This window comes from Salmo salar, chromosome ssa09 (assembly GCF_905237065.1).
Source record: "Salmo salar chromosome ssa09, Ssal_v3.1, whole genome shotgun sequence".
NCBI classification, from domain to species: domain Eukaryota; kingdom Metazoa; phylum Chordata; class Actinopteri; order Salmoniformes; family Salmonidae; genus Salmo; species Salmo salar.
The window spans coordinates 125,336,452-125,346,451 of record NC_059450.1 but is presented as its reverse complement, the minus strand read 5'-3'; the positions used below and the strand labels follow the sequence as shown (position 1 = coordinate 125,346,451).

The 10,000-nt window shown below is 52.2% G+C and overlaps 1 protein-coding gene across 3 annotated transcripts in view; it reads right to left on the bottom strand.

Moving 5' to 3' along the window:
• Window positions 1-10,000, bottom strand: part of LOC106612913 (schwannomin-interacting protein 1) — a 302,373-nt gene that overhangs the window by 21,307 nt on the left and 271,066 nt on the right. The gene's annotated exons all lie outside the window — the stretch shown is intronic.

Sequence of the window (10,000 nt, the reverse complement as noted above, 5' to 3'; positions counted from 1 at the left end):
ACACACACAAACCAGAGGTGTACAGCATCTGTACAAGCTCAATAGTGTGTGTGTGTGTGTGTGTGTGTGTGTGTGTGTGTGTGTGTGTGTGTGTGTGTGTGTGTGTGTGTGTGTGTGTGTGTGTGTGTGTGTGTGTGTGTGTGTTGGGGTCAATTCAGGAAGTACACAGAACTTCCAATTCCAATATTCTTCAATGCTTTTTAATGAGGAAAATCTGGAATTGGAATGTGATTAACTTTCTGAATAGACTGGAATTGAACCTCACACACAAAGGAGAGCTTCCCCTAACTTTTTCCGTTTGGCTTGGGAAAGCTGAAGAAAACGATTCCCCTCTCAAACACTGACCAATCTCTCTCTCCCAGGTGCTGACTGACCTCCTTTAACCACTACGTCACGGTGAAGGTAGGAATGTAGGGAGGGAGGGATAATAGTTGAATAAAAAGAAAATGAATGTAGCGTTCCAGACCATGGAGATATTTGTCAGGTAAAAAAACATAAAACACTAGCTGAATTTCATTCTTCAATTTGTTCCATTTTCAGTCTCATCTCTCCACAGCACAGGAGGTTGGTGGCACCTTAATTGGGGAGGACAGGCACGTGGTGATGGATGCAGTGGAAAGGTATCAACAACATCAAACACATGGTTTCCATGTGGTTGATGCCATTCCATTCGTGCCGTTCCAGCCATTATTCTAAGCCATCCTCCCCTCACCAGCCTCCACTGCTCCACAGCGTGTAATGACCTCGTCTGACTAAGACGCTATGGACCTGTGATTCACAGCTCTGTCACAGCAGCCTAGACTGCCTTTAAGCCACTCAGAGTATCAGGACAGTGTCAGTATGACGCTGGAGAAAAGCAGAAGCTCTGAAACTCCAATAGGTGAAGTTAACCCCAAAACTGTCATTCTGGGTAAATACAAGCATACTGTACACACAGACTTCCACATGGAGGAGACGTACAAACAGTCATACATACTCACTCACACACACACACAGTAGAGAGATTAGAGAGATACACACACAGTAGAGAGATTAGAGAGATACACGCACAGTAGAGAGATTAGAGTAGAGATACACACACAGTAGAGAGATTAGAGTAGAGATACACGCACAGTAGAGAGATTAGAGAGATACACACACAGTAGAGAGATTAGAGAGATACACTCACAGTAGAGAGATTAGAGAGATACACACACAGTAGAGAGATTAGAGAGATACACTCACAGTAGAGAGATTAGAGTAGAGATACACACACAGTAGAGAGATTAGAGTAGAGATACACACACAGTAGAGAGATTAGAGTAGAGATACACACACAGTAGAGAGATTAGAGTAGAGATACACACACATTAGAGAGATTAGAGTAGAGATACACACACAGTAGAGAGATTAGAGTAGAGATACACACACATTAGAGAGATTAGAGTAGAGATACACACACAGTAGAGAGATTAGAGTAGAGATACACACACAGTAGAGAGATTAGAGTAGAGATACACACACATTAGAGAGATTAGAGTAGAGATACACACACAGTAGAGAGATTAGAGTAGAGATACACACACATTAGAGAGATTAGAGTAGAGATACACACACAGTAGAGAGATTAGAGTAGAGATACACACACAGTAGAGAGATAATGATGGATGTGAGTCACAATGTCTCACCTGCTACACACACATGCGCATGTGCATGCGCATACACACACACACACACACACACACACACACACACACACACACACACACACACACACACACACACACACACACACACACACACACACACACACACACACACACACTCTCAAACGTACAGTCACATGCACACAAACCCAGTCCCAGTAGTGCTGAGAGCTGTATGTTGGTAAACACTGAACCATTCAGAACCCTCCACATCATGAACTGAGGACGCCCAGGCTCTGTGACCCATTAGTGAAGCTGACCGCATCGCTGACTCAGAGGGGGAGGGAGGTAAAGGGGGAGGGAGGAACAGGGGGAGGGAGGTAGAGGGGGAGGAAGGTAAAGGGGGAGGGAGGTATATGGGGAGGGAGGGACTGGAAGGGAGAGGGAGGTAGAGGGGGAGGGAGGGACAGGGAGGTATATGGGGAGGGAGGGACTGGAAGGGAGAGGGAGGTAGAGGGGGAGGGAGGTATAGGGGGAGGGAGGGACAGGGAGGTAGAGGGGGAGGGAGGGACCGGAAGGGAGAGGGAGGTAGAGGGGGAGGGAGGTATAGGGGAGGGAGGGACAGGGAGGTAGAGGGAGAGGGAGGGACCGGAAGGGAGAGGGAGGGAGAGGGGGAGGGAGGTATAGGGGGAGGGAGGGACAGGGAGGTAGAGGGAGAGGGAGGGACCGGAAGGGAGAGGGAGGGAGAGGGGGAGGGAGGTATAGGGGGAGGGAGGGACAGGGAGGTAGAGGGGGAGGGAGGGACTGGAAGGGAGAGGGAGGTAGAGGGGGAGGGAGGTATAGGGGGAGGGAGGGACAGGGAGGTAGAGGGAGAGGGAGGGACCGGAAGGGAGAGGGAGGGAGAGGGGGAGGGAGGTAGAGGGGGAGGGACAGGGAGGTAGAGGGGGAGGGAGGGACTGGAAGGGAGAGGGAGGGAGAGGGGGAGGGAGGTAGAGGGGGAGGGAGGGACAGGGAGGTAGAGGGGGAGGGAGGGACCGGAAGGGAGAGGGAGGGAGAGGGGGAGGGAGGTAGAGGGGGAGGGAGGGACAGGGAGGTAGAGGGAGAGGGAGGGACCGGAAGGGAGAGGGAGGGAGAGGGGGAGGGAGGTAGAGGGGGAGGGAGGGACAGGGAGGTAGAGGGAGAGGGAGGTAAAGGGGGAGGAATGGACAGCGAGGTAGGGTGGTAGAGGGGGAGGGAGGGACAGGGAGGTAGAGGGGAAGGGAGGTATAGGGGGACGGAGGGACAGGGAGAGAGGGAGGTTGAGGGAAAGGGAGGGAGAGAGAGAGGGAGGTTGAGGGGAGGGAGGGACAGGGAGAGAGGGAGGTTGAGGGAAAGGGAGGGAGAGAGAGAGGGAGGTTGAGGGGAGGGAGGGAGAGAGAGAGGGAGGTTGAGGGGAGGGAGGGAGAGAGAGAGGGAGGTTGAGGGGAGGGAGGGAGGGACAGGGAGGTAGAGGGGAGGGAGGGACAGGGAGGTTGAGGGGAGGGAGGGACAGGGAGGTAGAGGGGAGGAGGGACAGGAGGAGCGAGGTAGAGGGTGAGGAAGATGAAGGTAACACGGGGACGATCGTGACAAGAAATGATAAACACCCAGATTAAACCCTCATTATGTCAGTCTCAGCTCAAGGTCACAGCTCAAGGTCACAGCTCAAGGTCACAGCTCAAGGTCACAGCTCAAGGTCACAGCATTGTCTCTCTCTCCTCCTGGACAGCATAGACAGAGCAACACAATGAGTAGAAGAACACATCAAAGAACATAGACACATCTAGTGAATGGCTGACAACCCACAGAGAGGCACAAGGCCAGGTCTTCCTCTAAAAGGGACTAATTCTGCTGTTGACAATGACTCAATTGTGAGGTCAGCTGAGCTAGCGAGGAAGAGAGAGGAAGAGGGAGAGAGAGACAGAGTGAAAGAGAAGTTCATTGTTCCAGTAGAATAGAGGGGACTGTGGGAGAGAAGGCTCCTGGCACCTCCAATAGGCCTGGGATCCAAGTTCACAGCCACAGAGGAGACGGGCAAAGTGTGTGTCTGTGTATGAGACTTTATTGCCCCACATTAGAATTCACATTTCTAAGAGAATTTAAAGTTTGACCACAACAAGAAAGACTCATTTTGGGATGAGGGAGAAAAGAACGCTGTTGTCAAAGCAACCCAGTGCATTTCTCCATGGCAATGGCCCGTGTTCCAAACAAATTGGGGTGGAAAAAGGAGCAGGGGCCCAGTGGGAAGTCTGTTAACAAACATCCTCACACACACAGGAGGGTGTGTGTCTCTTGTGTATGAGTGTGTGAGACAGAGTAACTGCAGCACTCCCTTTCTACACTGAGACACAGGTATCTTCCCCATCATAGACTATCTGCTATCTGTCAGTACAGTGAGATGCAGTACTGTTATCTCATCATCATTACTAATTCATCAGCCATCAGCCCACACAGTGGAACACACAGATAACGTTTCATATGAGCAACTGCTCTACAGTATACTACACACACACACACACACACACACACACACACACACACACACACACACACACACACACACACACACACACTGCAGTCAGGACTGAGATGATCTGAATCGATCAAAGAGCTCTCTGATCCCACACGCACACAGCGCTGCTACCCAGGGAGCTGGCCCGGTAGATTGGGTAACTGGAGCTCCAGGGCCCTTGGCTCAGGTCGTGAGGCCCAGGACGGCACACTGACGCTGGGGTGATACATCACCCCATCACCCCTGCCCTGGAGCTACTGCTGGGAGAAATATGGTCTCACAGCTAGCCTAATCCACCCAGCTCACTGGGGCGTTTCACACACACACACACACACACACACACACACACACACACACACACACACACACACACACACACACACACACACACACACAGAGATCCAGAGATTAGCGCTAGCTGCTTCTGTTAGATAATTAAGGCCAAGGGAGTTATACTTATTATTGAGTATCCGTGTGTGCGTGTGCGTGTGTATATGTGTGTGTGTATGTGTGTTTATGTGTGTGTGTATGTGTGTGTATGTGTGTTAATGTGTGTGTGTTTATGTGTGTGTATGTGTGTTTATGTGTGTGTGTATGTGTGTTTATGTGCATGTGTATGTGTGTTTATGTGTGTGTATGTGTGTTTATATGTGTGTGTATGTGTGTTTATGTGTGTGTGTTTATGTGTGTGTATGTGTGTTTATGTGTGTGTGTATGTGTGTTTATGTGTGTGTGTATGTGTGTTTATGTGTGTGTATGTGTGTTTATATGTGTGTGTATGTGTGTTTATGTGTGTGTGTATATGTGTGTTTATGTGTGTGTGTATGTGTGTGTATGTGTGTTTATGTGTGTGTGTTTATGTGTGTGTATGTGTGTTTATGTGTGTGTGTATGTGTGTTTATGTGTGTGTGTATGTGTGTTTATGTGTGTGTGTATGTGTGTTTATGTGTGTGTGTATGTGTGTTTATGTGTGTGTGTATGTGTGTTTATATGTGTGTGTTTATGTGTGTGTATGTGTGTTTATGTGTGTGTGTATGTGTGTTTATGTGTGTGTGTGTGTATGTGTGTTTATGTGTGTGTGTGTATGTGTGTTTATGTGTGTGTGTGTGTGTGTATGTGTGTTTATGTGTGTGAATGGGGTATGGTGATACGGTATCTCCATTCCCCTATTACTGCCTTGACCTGACAGATATGTAATTGATGACACTTTTTAGCTAACCGTGGGTCAAACAGTAATATCATTGGATATCTGCAGGTCAGCCTGTGACCCTATTGGCTAATGGTCCCCGATATTGTAAAGGAACTTCCTCCTTCTCAGTGAGATAAATCCAGTAGAAAACCAGACATCAAAACACAGCAGGGGAGCACAACAATCGGCCCAGACAAAACACCACAGGACACATGCTGCTATCGCCCTCCTCCCCGTCTCCAAAACACAACACAACAACAGTCAAAACAGAAGGAGATGAAAGAAAGTGAAGAAGAAAGGCTGACCCCTCCTCCTGACCCCTCTGACAACCAGAGCTTAGTCACCACCACCAACCAATCAGAGACGGACACAAGAGAAGAGACAACCAGTCCCTGTCCCTCTGTCTCTAACCCTGTCCCCTCTGTCTCTAACCCTGTCCCCTCTGTCTCTAACCCGTCCCCTCTGTCTCTAACCCGTCCCCTCTGTCTCTAACCCGTCCCCTCTGTCTCTAACCCGTCCCCTCTGTCTCTAACCCGTCCCCTCTGTCTCTAACCCTGTCCCCTCTGTCTCTAACCCGTCCCCTCTGTCTCTAACCCGTCCCCTCTGTCTCTAACCCGTCCCCTCTGTCTCTAACCCTGTCCCCTCTGTCTCTAACCCTGTCCCCTCTGTCTCTAACCCTGTCCCCTCTGTCTCTAACCCTGTCCCCTCTGTCTCTAACCCTGTCCCCTCTGTCTCTAACCCTGTCCCCTCTGTCTCTAACCCGTCCCTCTGTCTCTAACCCTGTCCCCTCTGGCTCTAACCCGTCCCCTCTGTCTCTAACCCGTCCCCTCTGTCTCTAACCCCGTCCCCTCTGTCTCTAACCCTGTCCCCTCTGTCTCTAACCCCGTCCCCTCTGTCTCTAACCCCGTCCCCTCTGTCTCTAACCCGTCCCCTCTGTCTCTAACCCGTCCCTCTGTCTCTAACCCCGTCCCCTCTGTCTCTAACCCGTCCCCTCTGTCTCTAACCCGTCCCCTCTGTCTCTAACCCGTCCCCTCTGTCTCTAACCCGTCCCCTCTGTCTCTAACCCTGTCCCCTCTGTCTCTAACCCCATCCCCTCTGTCTCTAACCCCGTCCCCTCTGTCTCTAACCCTGTCCCCTCTGTCTCTAACCCGTCCCCTCTGTCTCTAACCCGTCCCTCTGTCTCTAACCCCGTCCCCTCTGTCTCTAACCCGTCCCCTCTGTCTCTAACCCGTCCCCTCTGTCTCTAACCCGTCCCCTCTGTCTCTAACCCGTCCCCTCTGTCTCTAACCCTGTCCCCTCTGTCTCTAACCCGTCCCCTCTGTCTCTAACCCCGTCCCCTCTGTCTCTAACCCATCCCCTCTGTCTCTAACCCTGTCCCCTCTGTCTCTAACCCTGTCCCCTCTGTCTCTAACCCTGTCCCCTCTGTCTCTAACCCTGTCCCCTCTGTCTCTAACCCTGTCCCCTCTGTCTCTAACCCGTCCCCTCTGTCTCTAACCCTGTCCCCTCTGTCTCTAACCCTGTCCCTCTGTCTCTAACCCTGTCCCCTCTGTCTCTAACCCTGTCCCCTCTGTCTCTAACCCGTTCCCTCTGTCTCTAACCCGTCCCCTCTGTTTCTAACCCTGTCCCCTCTGTCTCTAACCCGTCCCCTCTGTCTCTAACCCGTCCCCTCTGTCTCTAACCCTGTCCCCTCTGTCTCTAACCCGTCCCCTCTGTTTCTAACCCGTCCCCTCTGTCTCTAACTCTGTCCCCTCTGTCTCTAACCCGTCCCCTCTGTTTCTAACCCGTCCCCTCTGTCTCTAACCCTGTCCCCTCTGTCTCTAACCCCGTCCCCTCTGTCTCTAACCCGTCCCCTCTGTGTCTAACTCTGTCCCCTCTGTCTCTAACCCGTCCCCTCTGTCTCTAACCCGTCCCCTCTGTCTCTAACCCGTCCCCTCTGTCTCTAACCCGTCCCCTCTGTCTCTAACCCGTCCCCTCTGTCTCTAACTCTGTCCCCTCTGTCTCTAACCCGTCCCCTCTGTCTCTAACCCGTCCCCTCTGTCTCTAACCCTGTCCCCTCTGTCTCTAACCCTGTCCCTCTGTCTCTAACCCTGTCCCCTCTGTCTCTAACCCTGTCCCCTCTGTCTCTAACCCGTCCCCTCTGTCTCTAACCCGTCCCCTCTGTTTCTAACCCTGTCCCCTCTGTCTCTAACCCGTCCCCTCTGTCTCTAACCCGTCCCCTCTGTCTCTAACCCTGTCCCCTCTGTCTCTAACCCGTCCCCTCTGTTTCTAACCCGTCCCCTCTGTCTCTAACTCTGTCCCCTCTGTCTCTAACCCGTCCCCTCTGTTTCTAACCCGTCCCCTCTGTCTCTAACCCTGTCCCCTCTGTCTCTAACCCGTCCCCTCTGTCTCTAACCCTGTCCCCTCTGTCTCTAACCCGTCCCCTCTGTCTCTAACTCTGTCCCCTCTGTCTCTAACCCGTCCCCTCTGTCTCTAACCCGTCCCCTCTGTCTCTAACCCGTCCCCTCTGTCTCTAACCCGTCCCCTCTGTCTCTAACCCTGTCCCCTCTGTCTCTAACCCGTCCCCTCTGTCTCTAACCCTGTCCCCTCTGTCTCTAACCCGTCCCCTCTGTCTCTAACCCCGTCCCCTCTGTCTCTAACCCTGTCCCCTCTGTCTCTAACCCGTCCCCTCTGTCTCTAACCCTGTCCCCTCTGTCTCTAACCCTGTCCCCTCTGTCTCTAACCCTGTCCCCTCTGTCTCTAACCCGTCCCCTCTGTCTCTAACCCTGTCCCCTCTGTCTCTAACCCGTCCCCTCTGTCTCTAACCCTGTCCCCTCTGTCTCTAACCCTGTCCCCTCTGTCTCTAACCCGTCCCCTCTGTCTCTAACCCGTCCCCTCTGTCTCTAACCCCGTCCCCTCTGTCTCTAACCCATCCCCTCTGTCTCTAACCCTGTCCCCTCTGTCTCTAACCCGTCCCCTCTGTCTCTAACCCTGTCCCCTCTGTCTCTAACCCTGTCCCCTCTGTCTCTAACCCGTCCCCTCTGTCTCTAACCCGTCCCTCTGTCTCTAACCCATCCCCTCTGTCTCTAACCCCGTCCCCTCTGTCTCTAACCCTGTCCCCTCTGTTTCTAACCCGTCCCCTCTGTCTCTAACCCGTCCCTCTGTCTCTAACCCCGTCCCCTCTGTCTCTAACCCGTCCCCTCTGTCTCTAACCCGTCCCCTCTGTCTCTAACCCGTCCCCTCTGTCTCTAACCCATCCCCTCTGTCTCTAACCCGTCCCCTCTGTCTCTAACCCGTCCCTCTGTCTCTAACCCCGTCCCCTCTGTCTCTAACCCATCCCCTCTGTCTCTAACCCGTCCCCTCTGTCTCTAACCCGTCCCCTCTGTCTCTAACCTTGTCCCCTCTGTCTCTAACCCGTCCCCTCTGTCTCTAACCCTGTCCCCTCTGTTTCTAACCCTGTCCCCTCTGTCTCTAACCCGTCCCCTCTGTCTCTAACCCGTCCCCTCTGTCTCTAACCCTGTTCCCTCTGTTTCTAACCCTGTCCCCTCTGTCTCTAACCCTGTCCCCTCTGTCTCTAACCCTGTCCCCTCTGTCTCTAACCCGTTCCCTCTGTCTCTAACCCTGTCCCCTCTGTCTCTAACCCGTCCCCTCTGTCTCTAACCCATCCCCTCTGTCTCTAACCCGTCCCCTCTGTCTCTAACCCTGTCCCCTCTGTCTCTAACCCGTCCCTCTGTCTCTAACCCGTCCCCTCTGTCTCTAACCCCGTCCCGTCTGTCTCTAACCCATCCCCTCTGTCTCTAACCCGTCCCCTCTGTCTCTAACCCGTCCCCTCTGTCTCTAACCCCGTCCCCTCTGTCTCTAACCCGTCCCCTCTGTCTCTAACCCCGTCCCCTCTGTCTCTAACCCTGTCCCCTCTGTCTCTAACCCTGTCCCCTCTGTCTCTAACCCATCCTGTCCCCTCTGTCTCTAACCCGTCCCCTCTGTCTCTAACCCGTCCCCTCTGTCTCTAACCCGTCCCCTCTGTCTCTAACCCTGTCCCCTCTGTCTCTAACCCTGTCCCTCTGTCTCTAACCCTGTCCCCTCTGTCTCTAACCCGTCCCCTCTGTCTCTAACCCTGTCCCCTCTGTCTCTAACCCGTCCCCTCTGTCTCTAACCCATCCCGTCCCCTCTGTCTCTAACCCGTCCCCTCTGTCTCTAACCCTGTCCCCTCTGTCTCTAACCCATCCCGTCCCCTCTCCTCTTCCTTCCTCTCCTCTGTCCTCTTCCCACTTTCTCTCATCTACCCTCTCACGCCATCTCCCGTCCCCCCGTCCCCCCGTCCCGTCCCCTCTCTCTCCAGTGTGTGTGTGATGGGGCTAGTGAGAGGGGCGCTGGCGGTTGCCTGGTAACCAGTCTAATTGAGGGGTCTCTAGAGAGTTAGTGTTATCAGAACTGTTCCAGACACTGCCTTCTCTTTCTATTCTATCTTTCTATTCTATCTTTCTATTCTATCTTTCTATTCTATTTTTCTATTCTATCTTTCTATTCTATCTTTCTATTCTATTTTTCTATTCTATCTTTCTATTCTATCTTTCTATTCTATTTTTCTATTCTATTTTATCTTTCTATTCTATCTTTCTATTCTATTTTTCTATTCTATTTTTCTATTCTATCTTTCTATTCTATTTTTCTATTCTATTT